Here is a 16,461-nt window from a genome sequence, read left to right on the forward strand (position 1 = left end):
TAAATATGAATGGAGAAACATACCATCAATCAATAAGGAGTCTGTATTGCAGGAGTGAAAAACAGCTTTCCTGAGAGGTTAAGAAGGTATGTGAGTGTTCAACTGTGTATTTTCATAGTGAGTAAGCTCAATGCCTTTTCATCCAGATGTTTCTGTACTGTGGTTGGGGTGAAACGTTGACAAGGCTCACAAGCTTCAAAGATCCACAGCTTAATTGAGCAAGCCACTAGCAGGAGTGTTAATCTACTATAACACCTCTTGATCAGTTTGGGGAGATTTTCTTACCATCAGATTTTGCCGGTTATAGCCCTTCTTGGTTCATCTTGGTCTGTAGTACCTAGGAAGGAAGTTTTGAATATGTCAAAGAAACAATTAGAGGAGACGAAACTGTAAGGGAAGAAATCAGTGCAGGCAAATCTTGAAATACTTGTCTAGATTTCAACAGTTCACTATACTGGAAAGATGCCTTTTGTTTAGTAAACACACCATGTTTCACCACTGGAACAGGACAAACTTGCCCTTGGAGACAAAGAGAAGACACTGGAGGATATACATTTCTAGTCCTAGAACATATGCTCAATGTAATATAAGATTTGTATGTAAGGTTCATTTAATTTATTGAATAAAAGCCCTTCCTCCAGATAGAGTTACAATTCTACTTCAAAGTGTACTCATTATTTCTTGTACTTTACATAACTTGTCCACATTTAAATGTCATATAAAATTCCCACATCTTATTTTGCTTGTATTTTTTACAATATTATGAAAGATGAGGCCCAGAGTGGTAAATCTGTGCAAGGTTTTAGGGCAGAAACATACAGAAACAGCAGAAACACCTCCCCAAATCTAGAAGAATGGGTTAAGACACCAATGGTGTATTACTTTGTTTAAACATACACAATGACCCAGAACAAGGTCTACCTGCGCATTTTCTTTGCTCCAGAGGGGGTAGTGACTTGGCTGCCCAGTTGTCTAGGAATCCCAGGAACAAGAGAAATTATTTCCCATAAATGTTCTTTTATTGAAAGAGTATTTTTATTATAATGTTGTACACTTACATGATCAGTGTCTTGGTTCTATTCTCTCCACTCAGTTTTGATTCTACATTGAGCAGAGCTCAAAACCATTGTGGTTTGTTGTTTTTTTTTTCTCTGAGTAAAAATATTTTTTTTCTCACACAACGTATGTGATGGCTTGAATATTTGGTAGCTTTTTATAATGCTAATGCTTGATTTCATACAAGAGAAAGTCTTTCTGTGAAATTAAAGAACCTGCATTTCAAGTAGCATGACCTTGATGAAGCTCTTGTAGTGGCGTTGGAAACAGATGATCTTTAAGCTCCCTTCCAACCCAAACCATTCTGTGATTCTACAATTTTATTCTATGACTTCAAATTGAATTAGCTTTAAAGTATCCCATTTTATAACAGCTGCTAGTTTTTAACAGCTCCAATAGCAAAAAGATAAATAATCATGATTAACATTGTTTCAGTAATATGCAGTGATTAGGGAAAATATTTTATTTTTAATAATATTAATTTCTATTTTTTTCCCATATGATTTCCAAAACCCAGAACGGTCTGCTTTAAAGACCAGTAGTTTTAAGGTACTCACGTTGCAAGGTTCTCAAGCAAAATTTTTCACAACATATTTTGTTCTTTGTCCTTTTCAGATTTTAACTTTACTCAAGCTGACACTTTTCTCAGAGTACTTCTACTCAAGTAATTTGGGGGGGTGGGAGGTGGGGGGGGAGAGGGTGGAGTGGATAATGTATTATTATATCCTACTGTGAATGTTTTGGTTCTCCAAACCTCATTGTAAGTTTCAAAGTCGCTGGAAAATTTTAGATATGGAAATCCTCTATAGCTGTCCCCAGGATTTAATGCTTCTCCCAATGAAGTCAGTACTGGTCCTGTTCCCAGCTTCAGTGTGAGTGCACCAGCCAGTACATCCAGATTTACCCTGACCTGTGAAACTTAACATCTTGGTTACTCACATTAACAAGATCTCTGCACTCTGGGGAGAGAAAAACCTTTTTGAAAACAAAAGAATTAAATACTTGAGCCTAGAGGAAGGCGAAGGAGGAAAGTAAGGAGGTTAAAAATAAGGGAGGACAAAAAGAAGGGCAGTGAGGGGAATTAACCTAGTTCATCAGTTGTTTTACTTGTGGGTGCAGTTGGGAAATCCTTTCTTAGAGTCAGCATGAAACTAACTCCAGCTCAGGGCTCCATCGAGCATATCCTTGGCTGACTTGCTTCAATGTGAGCCAAACCACTGAAGTGTAGATGAGGGAAAGAGATGGAGATGCCAAATACTGGGATGCAGCTGTCTGAGTTTTCCATATAAAAGTCAGCAAAATAGAAATCTACATATTTTGCAGGACTCAATCCATTTTCCGAAGGAAGGTCATAGAATTAAAACAAAAACATCCCAAAACATTTATAAATAATGACTGCATTGGTCTTTGATGTTCATTCTTACCTGACAGATGGCAAGCCCAGCTCATCTATTCATCTGAGGAAAATCAGCCTCTGCTCCCAGCAACCATGGAGAATATAGTTCATAGTCTGTAGCCATATTTCTTAATTAGGCAATTAGGACTATAAATATCTTCATTAGTTTTTTTACTTCTCAGAATTCAGTAATTTTGTAATTCTTTGATTAACTTTAGGACATCTCTTCATGTTTTCTTCTCTCTTTCCTTTTCTTCTCTCTTTCTTAACTGATATTTCATCCACTTCATATTTCAATCAAAAATAATGCATTCCCAAATTCTTTAACTTTCTGCTTTTTCTGCTTCATAGCAGTCCTGTCTCCACACCCACTCTGAGCCTTATCCAATACCCAGTGCTGTTAATAGAGAAAAATTCCATCAAAATCAGCAGATTTGGGGCAGGCTTGTTCTCTAGGGTATTGAATAACAGCAGGTAGGAGGCACATGCACGAAGCACAACTATTAGACCAAGGGGAAAATCCTGACTTTTCCAGACTTCTTTTTAAACAAATCACTTCAAAACTTGCCATCCTGAAGTCCTATAATTCTCACATTAATGATGATAATCACCAAAATAAGGCAATTAAGATCTTACAGATAAAAAGGTATAAAACTTGTGAAAAATATTATTCCTCCTGAGGACAGTCCCATAACATAGCATGGAACACTGGAAGTTTACTACTCCCTATTGCTTTTTGGATTAGTCATTACATAATTCTTAGTCCATGTGGGTGCCCTTCCAAATGTGTCTGGTGTCAGTGAGGGAAAGAGAGTTAGGGGTAATGCTGGCAGATGTCTCAGGGTAATATGAATTAGCAAATTAAGCAAAACATGATGACAATGGTTGCTCGTGGTTTAGAGAGAAGTTACTCAGTAACTTCAGGTAAGAAAACTTACTGTTTTCCTTGTGGAGGGGGGGGGATGGTGGTACAGAGGTGTGTGACACCATAGTTTACAGGGCTGCACAGACCTGTTCCTCTCCAAGGTAGCTCTGGAACTTCAAGGATTTGAGCTCTGGATCATTCTACACTTCAATCTGCTGGGACTTCCATATTAACCTAGCATCAGTTCCATGTTTTCCCTAGCAGAATGAGCTCAATTAAATGAGAAAGCCCTTCACAGACCTTTGTGTGTCTAACTGTTCTGAGCAAGGGATCTTTCTATTATGATATTATCAGAAGGTGGCAAAAGAAAAAAAAGTAACACTGACAAGAAAAGACAAAATCCATTTTCTGCTTGAGATGACATTGAAGTCCAGGTGTCCATTGCAATGCTCTTCCAATAGGAGGCCTGGTCAGGGGAAAAATAGGTAAAGTGACTCTCAGAAGGGCAGTAAACTTTCTTTTTTTCTTTTCCCTTTTTTTCCCTTCCGAATGATTTCTTTGTGTAAGAATGCAAAGTAAAGCCAAAAGTCTCTAAGGTATCTTTTCAACAGACTTCCAATCTGTAATGATGGTTCCAATTGCCAAAATGTTTAAAAGGCCTCTGAAAGTCAAACACTGCAGAAATAAAACCCTTTCTCATGCCTGAAGAACTAGATTTTACATTTTTTTATGGAAATCTTTAAAATAGGACCATAACAAAGGTCTGACATTTTAGTAGATAATGTGGAGTGCATAGATAACCAGAGTAGACTTTCCCTCTAACAGTCCTATAGAAAAGAGTTAAAAGGAACTTTAACATTATCATATCCAGAGTTAATAACTGTTTCAAAAAATAACCTCTCATGGCAGAAGGGATTTAAGTATATGCTTAAATAATTAAATTTTAAAAATAAATTAAATTAATAGGATATGCTTCTCTGGCTTTGATTCTAGTCAAAAAGGGAGGAGCTGGTTATGAATGTAAAGGAGAAAGGTAACAAGCATGACAGGGAGCTGGTGGCTTCCCTGTGCTTAGGGAAAGGAGAGGCTTCCTGAGAGCAGGAATTCATAAACTCAGGATTTGTAGGTAAGATTTTGTAAATGTGTAATCCAAAGTATAGGGACTTAAGGGCATAAAGGAAGTCTTGAAAGTAAAGGAACAAGCATAATCGGTCCAAGAATGGTGAAAGGGTAAGAAGTTTAAAGGAGTTCTGGTCACATGTTTAGCTTTACACTGGCATTTAACTCTAGAAGAAAGCACATAGAAAATCAGATAGAAATTGGATTGTCTATAAATTAATTGTAAATCAATACCACTAACACTTGGCTAGGGACAGCAGAGTAATTAGCTGATATTTTATTTATTTTAAGTTAAAATCATTAATGTTTTATTGTTTTTATCAATTATTAATAGTTTTATTAAATAATTAATATTAATTTAGATATGTATACACTAACAGGAAGCACAGTGCTATTTCCAGCTGGTTGTTCCTTGGGGAGGAGAGCCAGCAAAAGATGTTACCCAGAAGATACAAATGTTTTCTGTGTGTATAATAATTTAAAATTAACTAGTCTGTAACTAATCCAACACTGGGTAAGGTCTCAGTCTAGAACCAAAATAAAATAAATTAGAGAAGCCTTAGGTTAGCTGGGTGTTTAAAATCATTTGAACTTGACAAAAGTCACCCATAAGTGCCTAAAGAACTTGATGAAGAAAGCTCAGAAAAAATTAAGTACTCTGAGAATTTGTAGAGATCCAGTTTAACACTGGGTGTATGAAAACAGCACTTACAGCACTTACCTTGGAAAGTAAAGAGCTGGGAAATCCTAGTTAAGCTGAAGTGTTCTAGACCAAAGAAATAATTAAAGAAACCATCCACAGGTGTTTGGAAGAAAACAGGAGTATGAGCAATGTGTTTTTCCAAGGAAGGTTCATATCAAGCTCATCAAATTTCCTTGTACAATGAAGAACTCATTCTAGATGAGTGAAGCAAAAGATAACATAGGTTAACTGAGACAATTTGGATTATATTAATGACAAGCAAACTGGGAAGATGTAATCTTGCTGAAACTGTTATGCCCACATATAGGACAGCATTGGAAGCCAAAGAGAAGGTATCAATATGTTGAGTGAAATCTTCAATACCAGAATAAATTACAGTGATAAAGAAGAGAACTGTAGTATTAAGGTTGCCATAGATAAGCAGCTGGAAGAGACTTCAGAAGAAAACAAAGGCTTCAGGTAAAGATTCAAAGAAATTGTGAAAGATAGGAGAAATCATCCAAATGACTGTTCAAAATTCACTGGAAACAGTACAGACTAGCACCAGGAACAACTTGTTGTCTGAATCTAGGATAGGAGCAACTGGATAGGTGGCTGATAATTAAAAAGAAAAAAAAAAAAGAATAGAGATTCAAAACAAACATGACCCTGAAGTGTCACAAAGTTGAGAGAAGGCAACCTCAACTGGGATGTAAAATAAGTGTGTGGCCTCCAAGACACATAATTCAGGTACTCTCTTCACAAGGGGCAGACAGTGTCTGGTGTTGGGCTCTGCCTTTGAAGCAGTGTATACATAACTGAAAGAAGTTTACAGGAGCAAGGATTTATCAGAGGGCTACAAACAAAGATGTATGGGGATAGGATAACTTATTTGGGATTAACTGGAGACAGACAAGGCTGAGCATGGAGGCAGGTTAACAGCCTTCCAGGTACTGTAAGAGTTAGTTCCAAAGTGGAAGGTAGAATCTGTAATGAATAGAGCAAGAAATGATCAGCCTAAATCACCGTGAAAGGTTCTGGCTTAACACTGATAGAAACTTTTTAACAGGAACAATTGTGAAGTATTTGGGCAGATTGCCTGAGTAAACTGTGAAACTGCAGTCAGTGGTGGTGTTTAGAAACAAGTCATAACAGGTATTTTTTTCCTCAGCCTTTTCATTCTCATGCCCAGACAGACCCTGCCTTACAGCTTGATCATATTTTTTAAGTTGTAACCACAGAACAAAATTCTTTACAATAAATTCTGTAAGAGTCGTGGTCAGTTAGGTGCAGAAATAAAATAGAAACCAAAGTGGGGAAATACAGGGAAACTAAATGAGGACAAATATTAGGTTGTTGCATATTTTTTGAACACTTTTAACACCCAAAGACTAAAGTAGAGAGGATCTGTAACATCACTGCAGTGAGAGTCCAAGAAAAGAAAAGAAGTTGAGAGAGATGTTTTTTCTCTTTGGAACTGAAGTGCAAGCAACTGATATTTGTCATCAAATATTCTCTGTGGCAGAGAGACTTGAAAACATAAGATGAAATTAATAAAAACTGATTTTTCTCAACAGGACATGACCCTTCCTCCCAGTACTAAGCCTCCAGTGCCTCAGTACCTCCAGTACCTCCTGTCACACCAGCAGTCACTATGACTACCTCTCCCTCAGGACACAAGTCCATGCTCTCAACTTTTGCAGTCTGATTCTCTCCCCAGTTTTGGCTGAAGCTGAGTAACTTTGTTGTTGCCTGTTGAATAACTTCCCTCTCAATGCTGTAAATGCTGTAGATCTTACTTAGTGTTGGATGAAAGCAAAGATCAAAACCCAGATTCTTTTGAAGAATTTCATGCCTGTCTGTACAAGCATGGACTGTCTCTGTTGTGACAGATGACAGAGCCAATGCCCATTTGTGAGCATATTTATGAGCATTCTCACCTCATCAACAGGCTAATTGAATTCAAAGGATGTTTCTGCTCACTGCTTCCTGTGATCCATCCACAAGCTGGAGTGATCAGGGCTGGGACTATTTTGTATGTGTTTGTACAACTCAAGAGTGCATAGATTATATGTTATAAATTACTAAGAACTTGAAAAGCCTAATACCTCATCTTGATCTCTAAGCTAGGATTTTCTCACTTGTTTTATATATAATGTATTAAAATTGTGATATAACTAACAGATAAATCTTGTACCCATTTCTGTCCTGTCAGACACCTCTCTAGTAACGGCTGTATTTATAAGTGTGCATGAATAGCATTATTATGAATAGCAGATGATGTTTTCCTGACAAACCTATTTCTGGAAAGGTGCCTTCAGTGCACAGTAACTTCTGCAAAAGTGTTTCATTCCAATTTGATTATAGAATGGTGACAAAGAAATTGTGGCAGTGAAATATGCATCTTAGGGTCATAGATAAACGTAATCAAAGATGCTAAGAATGCATATTCGTAGCTGCTTCCATTTCATTACTCATTAAATATCAGACATAACTTTGTTCATGGGATTGGCTTTTAATTTATTACAGTTTATCAATTTTAGCCAGTTCTAATGAAAAACTCAGTGCTAAACAACATTACACCAATAATTTAATCAAAATCACTTCCTACTATATATTTATATTTTAGTTCTGCTATTTAATATCTAGGTATGCTTCATATGTATAGAGAGTGGGACAAAAGGTACATGCAATTTAAGACCAATGCATGTAAGGTGCTTCTGTTGGGGCCTGGAAACAGCAGGTAATGCACAGGATGCAAATTCAGTTGCAAAGTACTAAACCCAAACTTTGCTTTACCAACTTCCTCTCAACAAGCTGTACAAAGCATAGAAATGATAACTATAGATATTTTCTTTCATCTGTGTGACTAATCTTGGTTGGTTTAAACTTGACATCCCTGCTTTTTATTTCAAAGAAGAATCACAAGACTGAAAGAAAAAAGGAGTAAGTCTTGAATGAATATAAAACAGTAGTGATTTATACTGTCCTGTGAATATTTTTTCCCCAGCTCTGATTTTTAACATTTTTTCCTGATGTTCTGACTAGCAAAATGCCACTACCAGTTTAAAGAGAGACAAACTCATTCCGTTATGACACAGCAGCTATGACAACCTTTTATTGTTGCTTAATGGTATGTTCAAGAATGTCAAAACAGCTTCCAAATATTTCTGGTTTTGCTGTCTCAGGGACATGAAAACAGCAGCTTCACTTATATTGAAATATTATTCAGAACAGCTTAATACTTTGAGAGCATTTTTGGGCATCAGTGTGCTTGCCCATATTTCTAGTCATAAATTGTCCATTAGTCTTAAAAAAGTTAGGCTTTTTAAGACAGACAAGTAAGCTATACTCAATAAAACAGAAAAACAGAAGTGCTGATTAATTGAATGTGGAGATTATTTAAATCTTCATTTCTCATTCACGAAAATCAGAGAGTTGTCCAGTTCATCATGACCTGTGGTTTCCATTTGAAATGACTGCGTATGATTGCCTGCTTTGATATAAAATAACTTCTGAATGGTTTTTAGGAAAGTGGTGCCAAATCATAAAAATCACCACAATAAATGACATGCTTATCAGCAAACTTCAGCAGTTAGAAGAAGGAATTTGCTGGACACATTAGGTGAAATAGAGTTTTAAAAGATTAGGTGAAATTATTATATGCTTTCTTATATGTACACTTTGGGAAAAATATAATAAATCATTGGATCATAGAAAAACTCAGGCTGGCAGGGAATTTAGGATGTCTCTATGCCAAGCTCCTGCTCAAAGCAGGAGGGTCAGCCCAGATTGCTGAAGGCTTTGAGCAAGCCCAGTTGGGGTTGGCTCCCCCACGCCTGGGATGGAGTCACACAGCCTCTTCGTCATCTGCTCCAGGGCTTGACTGCCCTCAGGGGGAAAAATTCCAGAGGTCTGAACCTCTTCTCCTTCAGCTTCTGCCCAGAGTCTCTCATCTACCCACCAGGCCTGGCTCCCTATGCCTGACAGCCTCCTCATGGGCACTGGCTGTGGGCAGCCCCCAAAGCCTTCCCTTCTCCAGACGGGACCAGCCCAGCTCCCTCAGCCCCTCTGCAAGGACATGCTCCTGCATTTACCTTCTCTGTCCCCCTGCTGCACTCACTCCAGTGGGCCAATCTCTTGTGTTGGGGTTGCCAAAATATACAATCCATCTCAAACTCATAAAATTACTTCTGTCTCCATCTTCCCCGCTGTAGAAGAGCAGCTCATAAGGTGACAATCTGAAACTTTCAAAAGGCAAATCACGTCCCAGGTGGAATACCATAGGTCTTGATTCTTGGTCTAATGATTTTCTCTTATTCCCATACAGATGTTTCTTTTCCATTTCTTAGATTCACACTGTTTCCCATTCCTCAGACTTGTATGACAAATCAGTTTAGATTGCTGTCTACCAGAGGTGCAAATGTGCATTTTCATTTTTCTTTTCTCTAACCTGCACCTTTGTTTGCTGATGCAAATAGAAGTCACTCTGCATCAACTAACCCTGAGAATGGCAAATACAGCAATGGCCAAACCACACTGCTTTGCTTCCAGATGATCTGAAGGCTAATAGGAATTTATCCTACTGCCAGTACTCACTGTTCAGTTTCCTAACGGTGGCCTGACTTTTGCTGCCTTTATAGGTGGTGGAGGGTAGACAGAAAGAAAATTAATTCGATCAAAATTTATTTAATCAGAACCACTTGAGGATGTTAAGGAAGAAGTCAGTAGAAGTAACACAACCATGACAGTTTCAACATAAGAGTAATCCAAGTTTTTTCACTTCTTAGGTGCAGTGCTTCCAAAATGTGCTTACTTTGGAGCACATTCTTTACTTCTTGGTGTTTCAAAGTCAGAAAAAATCCCCCAAACAAGTGTAAAGCTGCTAATTGCATTGGCTGCTCTATGCAATGAAGAGCACACTGAGTTTCTCTAGCTGTCCAGGCCAAACCTGACCCTGGCCTGCTGAGGTTGCTGGGCACACACTGCCTGGACTTGCATTCCACAGCCATGGGAAAGGAGCACATGCCTTCAATATCCCTACCTTTCATCAGGAAAAGGCAAGCAGATTGCAATGTGCCTTGTAGGAAAGGGAGCCAAGGAAATCTCTGAAATCAATGGTACTGGAGGGAACCCAAAATTTCACCTGTGGGGGAAGGGGCTGGTACAGCACAAGGCTCTGTCACAGCACTGACTCCTCCAGCCCATCTCTAACTATCTTAATTTGGCCCTCTGGATTACAAAGACCCTCAAGAGAGGTTGACTTTGGTAAGTGGAGATAAAGGCAATACCGTCTAGTCCACTGATTTCACTGTTGTCTTTTTAAGCTGCAGAGGACCATTATTTTCTGCTGACTTTATTTCCCAAATAGCCATAAGGGAGGAAAGCTGACTGGGAACAGTGTGGTGCTGGTTTGAGGGGTGAGAGGGGACCACTCTTTGGCAAGATGAACCTGAACCTTTTCACATTCCTCTATGGCCACTATCATTAATAATTTGTAACCTGCTTTTTTTTCAAAGCACACCAGAAATATCACGGCTGTGTGGAAAGCTCGGTGCCTGCCCCACGGCTGACTGAGGTAGCTGCAAGCCTACTGTTGATAGCTCTACAGTAAAGAGGTTTCTTTTCTTGGCCCACACAAAGAGTAGCTTTGACACTGCAAGATTTTCCTGATTTGGATGCATTTATAGTCATAGAAGTGGAAAAGAAATTATTTTAAAAGAGAAAGGGCAGTTTTATTTCATACTGAGGTGCAAATCGTGAAAAGCCTTTTATCCCTGCTAAAATTTAGTGATGATAATTGTGTCATGAGCAAGGGAAGTGGCTCTTTCTTTTAAAGAGCTGTGGAAGAGCAATTTTCTGCCTATGCCAGCAGTTTACAGCTGGTATCTTTTTATTAGCATACTGGTGCATTTCCTCCCCACCCCAAAATTGTCTGTGACTAGAGATTTAAATCTGAACTTTAGTCCATTCACACAGAGGTTTGCAGAGGATCCTGAGCTTGCACTCCCACACAAATCCCATTTTTATCTGCCACTGCTCTGGAGAGAGGCTGAGATGAATAGTGTGCTGTGAAGAGGAGATTCAGGATTGCCATTCCCTGGACTTGAATTATGAATAATCATGATCCACACACTGCCAACCATGTAAGTGGCTTTTGTATTCTCACTAGAAAATCTGTTTATTCTGTGCCTTCTTATACTTGTGTCTTTTATATTCACATTTTCACTTGACTATACCACTTAGCAAAAGAGGCATGAACCCAGCTGTCCCCCGAAGCTGTGGCTTGAAGAAAAGAAGCAAGAGGGGGAGATCAGTGACAAAACTGTGTTTGTCTGCAGCTCTGGAGTAAGGCTGCCCTGGACTCCTGGTGTGGAGGGAAGGTGTGGGCACTTTGGTTTCCATATCCTACGAGTGAGGACATGTGTACCCAGCCCCATCCTGGCACAGAACATAGTCATGGCCAGGTTGGACATAAGGCCTCACAAGTGAGTTGGAGACCTGAGAATTTGAGAGCAGGAACCCTTGGCACCTGAGCTGAGATGATGTCTAGAGTTAGGAAATAAAGGGTGATGGTCTGCAGTAAAATGATTTTCAGGTTCTGTTTTGGGTGCATGCTCAATTCAGCTCTCAGTGAGGCATTGGAACAATAAGAGCATATCCTGAGCCTAGGAGGTGGACCTTTGCCTAAATCTAATCCAGAGTCAGATCAGAACACTGCACCCTTGACCCTGCTTCATGCACCTGGCTTTGGTGAGTATTTTCTCTCAAGTGAGACAATGAAAGAACTGTGGAACAGAAATGTCAGAATTTCTTGGGGAATACGTGCCTTATAGTATATAAGAGGTTAGTGTTGTTTTAATTTCAACAGTCCTTGATGGATTTTCCTTGGTTAGATTAAGAAGTGAATGTAGCTATTCCCCAGTTCCCTTTACCTGATTCAAGTGCCTTGTGGGTTATATAAAAGATCAGGAGTACTAAGTTTCAGGTCATAGTTAAATACTGCTCTGGTTCTAGTTATATTCTTCGATCAGTAGGAAAATTCATCCCAGAAAAGAACAAACAGAAACATGACAGAAAGGACTTACTTACTGCACCTTGCTTATCTCCTTTTTTTTTTTTTTTTTTTTTTTTTAGAAGAAGAAGAATGATATGCACTAGAGTGACACCACTTTGAACATGTTTTCCCATCACTGCTCTACCAGCTCTAAAAACTGCTTTTGTTTGGATATTGTTATTATCTGTTAGACACTGATAGGAATGTGGAGTCACTCGCTGAGAAAGGGAAACATGGTTCTCATTCAGAAGGAATGCAGCTTCAGCCATGCACTTTACAGCTCCGCTGTATTTGAAGTTGAGCCGTGGGATCTTGTGGCAGTAAAAATCATTGTGATTTATAGGAAAATGTCACTCTGGCTGTCTCCTCTATAAAATCTTTTTACTACTCTTGTCGAATATAAATCAGAATTATTTGTCCAACAATATCATAGTTTTGGCAAAATGTTGTGAACACAAAAAATAATCAGGTTTGAATTGTCTTGGCTTTATTCTACAGAGAGATATTACTGGAATTTATTGCTTTGTCAAGATCAATATCCTTGTCCTTAAAAATAGGTGTGTGCAATTGTATATGTAAATTGATATCCAAACTAATTTAAGGATGTTCACCATGAAGTTTACCTCCAAATTGCAAGCACAGTAGATCTAACTGCTTGAAATGAAGGTGACAGAATTTCAAAATCCCACTCTGACCATATTTGGAGCACCAGACTTCAAAGTCTTTGGCGTACTTTTTCTCTTTTCAGGGTGAAATCTGGTGTGTCTCAGTATATTTGACTCTTATCAAACTTCACCCAGGAATTTTAGTAGGAGATCAGTCTCTCTTCCCACACTCTATATTAGTTCAGTTTCTAAGGAAAAATACTAGTGTGGCAAGAAGTAAATGATCAATTAATTGTTTGTTACAGTCCAGTTTCTGCCTCTGCAGTGAAACCAGCAGGGGGATGGATGAGAGTTAAAGGAAGGTAAAGGAGGCCAGGAGACAATAAGAGAGATGATATTTAAGGCTAGACCTGAGACACCTCTTTCAAAGCCAGAGCTAGCCAGGGGTTGCCAACCAGCAGCATTTTAGCCATGTGTGGTTCATGGGTGTGTAATCATTGTGGTTTCCTGAATTTGGCTGAGGACAGACAGGCTACAGGGACTGCAGGGACAGTATTTCCAGTTTGCCCTAAGACCCAAGCAAAGTCCCAGCTCTGGCTAATTATTGAGTGGAGCAGAAAGATTCATGGAGGTCCAGGGACACCTCTCACTGGTGGATGTTTGTGGAGTCCTCTGGGGTTGGTGGATCTTGGCCAAATGAAGATAGTGGGGAAAAAACGTTAACTTTCCTTGCACCATCCAGGAGACTGGCTTAGACAGAGATTGTAACTCTCCTTTCTGGCCTTTATGAATTTATGAGTTCACAAATCCTTCCCTGTACTTAAAATACCACTACTGCTGGTAGATGGGCATCTGTGCATGCTTTCTGTTCAAAATTAGCTGTAGAGCAGCTGGAACAGGCAGCACCCTCCTGACCCATAAATTATTCAGCACACCTAGTTCAGAGTGATGCGCTGGTCAGAGGTACCAGCCAGAGATGCTCAAACCACAGAAGAGTTTGGGCATGCAGTGAAGGGCAGAAGAGACTTAACTGTCCTATGCAGCCAATTCCTTTTTTCTTAGAAGTCCACACCTCAAATAATATTGAGCAGTATTGCACAGGAGTATAGAGGACAAAATAATCCACCTCTTGCTTCTGTATCAATGTCAAAAAAATTCTAAAAAGTGAGATATAAGGACTTGCCCAAGGCTGGGCATAACTCGTTCTAAGGCTTTGTTCTTTGGTGGAAAATGCATCATCTAGGCCAAAGTAGCTGAAATAGTGATCCACAGGTAGCTCACAAATGAAGCAAAAAATATCTCTATGTCAAGTAATACATAAAAAAGGTAGTACAGGGAGATTTATTTAGAAATGGGTACTGATTGTATAAGCCGGAGCTGATATGGACTTCAGAAGCAGCATATAATATATTTAATGTTCAGAAATATGAATATATGTTAGTAAGAAGCCCTGATATACTTTTGTTCCTTTCTATTTTCTGTGTATGAAAAATGCAGATATATCTCTGTGAAGGGTCATTATGGCATTCCTAAAGTATACTGGTCTGTTTTCACCACTCTGCTGAGTATTCAGGATGAGGTGATACAGATTCCTGACTTTTGAATTAGATATGTATTTTGTAATAAGTTATATTTCTGCCTCAGCCTTCCCATTTGTGCAGTGGAGGTAAAGCTATCTACTTTCTTTCTTCAAGGAAGGCCCAGCAAGATTAAAATATTTATTTAGGATTTTTAAATGGAAAATATGAGACAGGCACAAATTGAATTCGTTATAAATGTGCATTTCTTGCCTTACATGCACAGTGAAAGGTGTTTCCCTTTGCCTCTATTATGACAAGATTGCAACAGCCCAGAACATTCAGGAAAGCAATCACAGATGTAGACTACACCCACATTTTTCTGAAGCTTTTGGTGATAAGCACACAGTCTGCATACTACAGGAATAAGCATGTACTGATTCACATAGAAAATGAAGATACAGCAATTTAAATCAAGTACTGACAAATTGAGTCTATCCCCCTCTAGCTATTTTCTGCAATGTAAAAAAAACCTCAGTATTTTTACTTCTTCCTACACAAGACAATAGGCTTTCATTTCTCTTTCTTCTATTATGCCAATGAGTCAAAGATGTCAATGTGACGTCTTTCAAGGTCACTTCTGTAGGATCAGATATTAAAAAAACAAAGTGAGAAAGAAATTGGAATCAAATTTATATTGAAATTTGATTTATTAAGAAAAGTTTAAGTGTTAAAACTGTTAAAAACCTGGAGGTTTATAGCTAGCTACTGTATTTTTTTGGGTACACAGTTTGTTATCCAATACTTTTGGCAGAAGAAGAAGCAGAAATATGGAAAACTATTATAATATGGAGAAATATTACAAGAATTCACTCAGTCTTTCAGAGACAGGTTCATGCTCAAATTTGCAGTGTGATACACAACAGATTAATATGAGCACACAAAATTTTCAAGTCCAGCTTTTCAAACAGAGAGTTTTAAGTGTCCAGGCAAGCAGATCTCACTGTACGACTTCTAAGACTCTGACATTAGGAATGTATATTTATTTAGCAGTTAATTTCAGGATTTGGGAAGAAAATGTTACTCCCCAAAATGCAGAAACACTTGACCATAGCTTAAAATGCATCTTGTTTTCTCCATAACTGTCTTAGCTTTCAAGCCTTGTCACTGAAAAAGCCATGTGAAATCAATATAACAGTGGTTTTGCAATTATTGAGCCCTCATTCTATCAGTGGATAACAAGGAAAAAAGTTCTTGTAGTCATTCACAGCCCTATCTCAGCCCCTCTTTGCTCCTATCTTTGTCCTGGGCATTTTTTTAGTCTGTGTTTGGCATAGAGTTACAGTCCCTATGTTCTAAACTTTTCCAAGTAGCACAAACAGGTACTGGCTCTACTTTGTGGTTGCTGGTGCAGTGCAGAACTTCTCTTTCTTCCTTCTGAGGATGGAGATCCCAAGAGTGACCCATTTGCAGAAGCAATGTCTATGAAGTGTAAATTTGTGGAGAAATGTGATAGCAGAAACAAATGAATTTAGCAAAATTACTACTTTGACTAGTAAAAGAAATGTACATATTCAAATAAAATAATAAATGCACAGGTGCCATCACCAGTCTTGTTTCTTTACCTCTGGAGAGTGTTCTGGGATTTTGAACTAACAGACATTACAGAACTTAGAGTTCCTCCCTTTCCCGATGTCTGCTATAAATGGATTTTCTGGTAACATCTACCTATCTGCAAAAGGTCAGATGAAGGTTATTTTGAAATAGCTCCTCTCATGCCTATGTTAACACTATAACTAAGCTATTCGGTCTTGAATCAAGCCTGTGCTTCCAGGAGCTACAAATGCTCCCATATGCATGTGTATAGATACACATATTTACATTTATATCTATTTACACTGCTTTTGTTTGGTCTGGATTAATGAGAGACAGAAAACCTGAATAGAGGCTTTAGCACTCTGCAAACTTTAGCACTGAGTGTCAAGGAGTTTTCCTAGGAAAGATTTCTCCACTCACTGTCTTCTGCGGGTGACTTTGCTGTCTGCTGTCAGCTGTGTGGTGTCACTGCATGGGGAAATGCCTACAGGAAGAGTGCACCAAAGGCTGAAAGCAGAGCAGACGGCCAGGGACTGTTCCACTTCACCAAATACAATGAACTACCTCA

The sequence above is a fragment of the Hirundo rustica genome, chromosome 1, assembly GCF_015227805.2.
Source record: "Hirundo rustica isolate bHirRus1 chromosome 1, bHirRus1.pri.v3, whole genome shotgun sequence".
Classification (NCBI taxonomy): domain Eukaryota; kingdom Metazoa; phylum Chordata; class Aves; order Passeriformes; family Hirundinidae; genus Hirundo; species Hirundo rustica.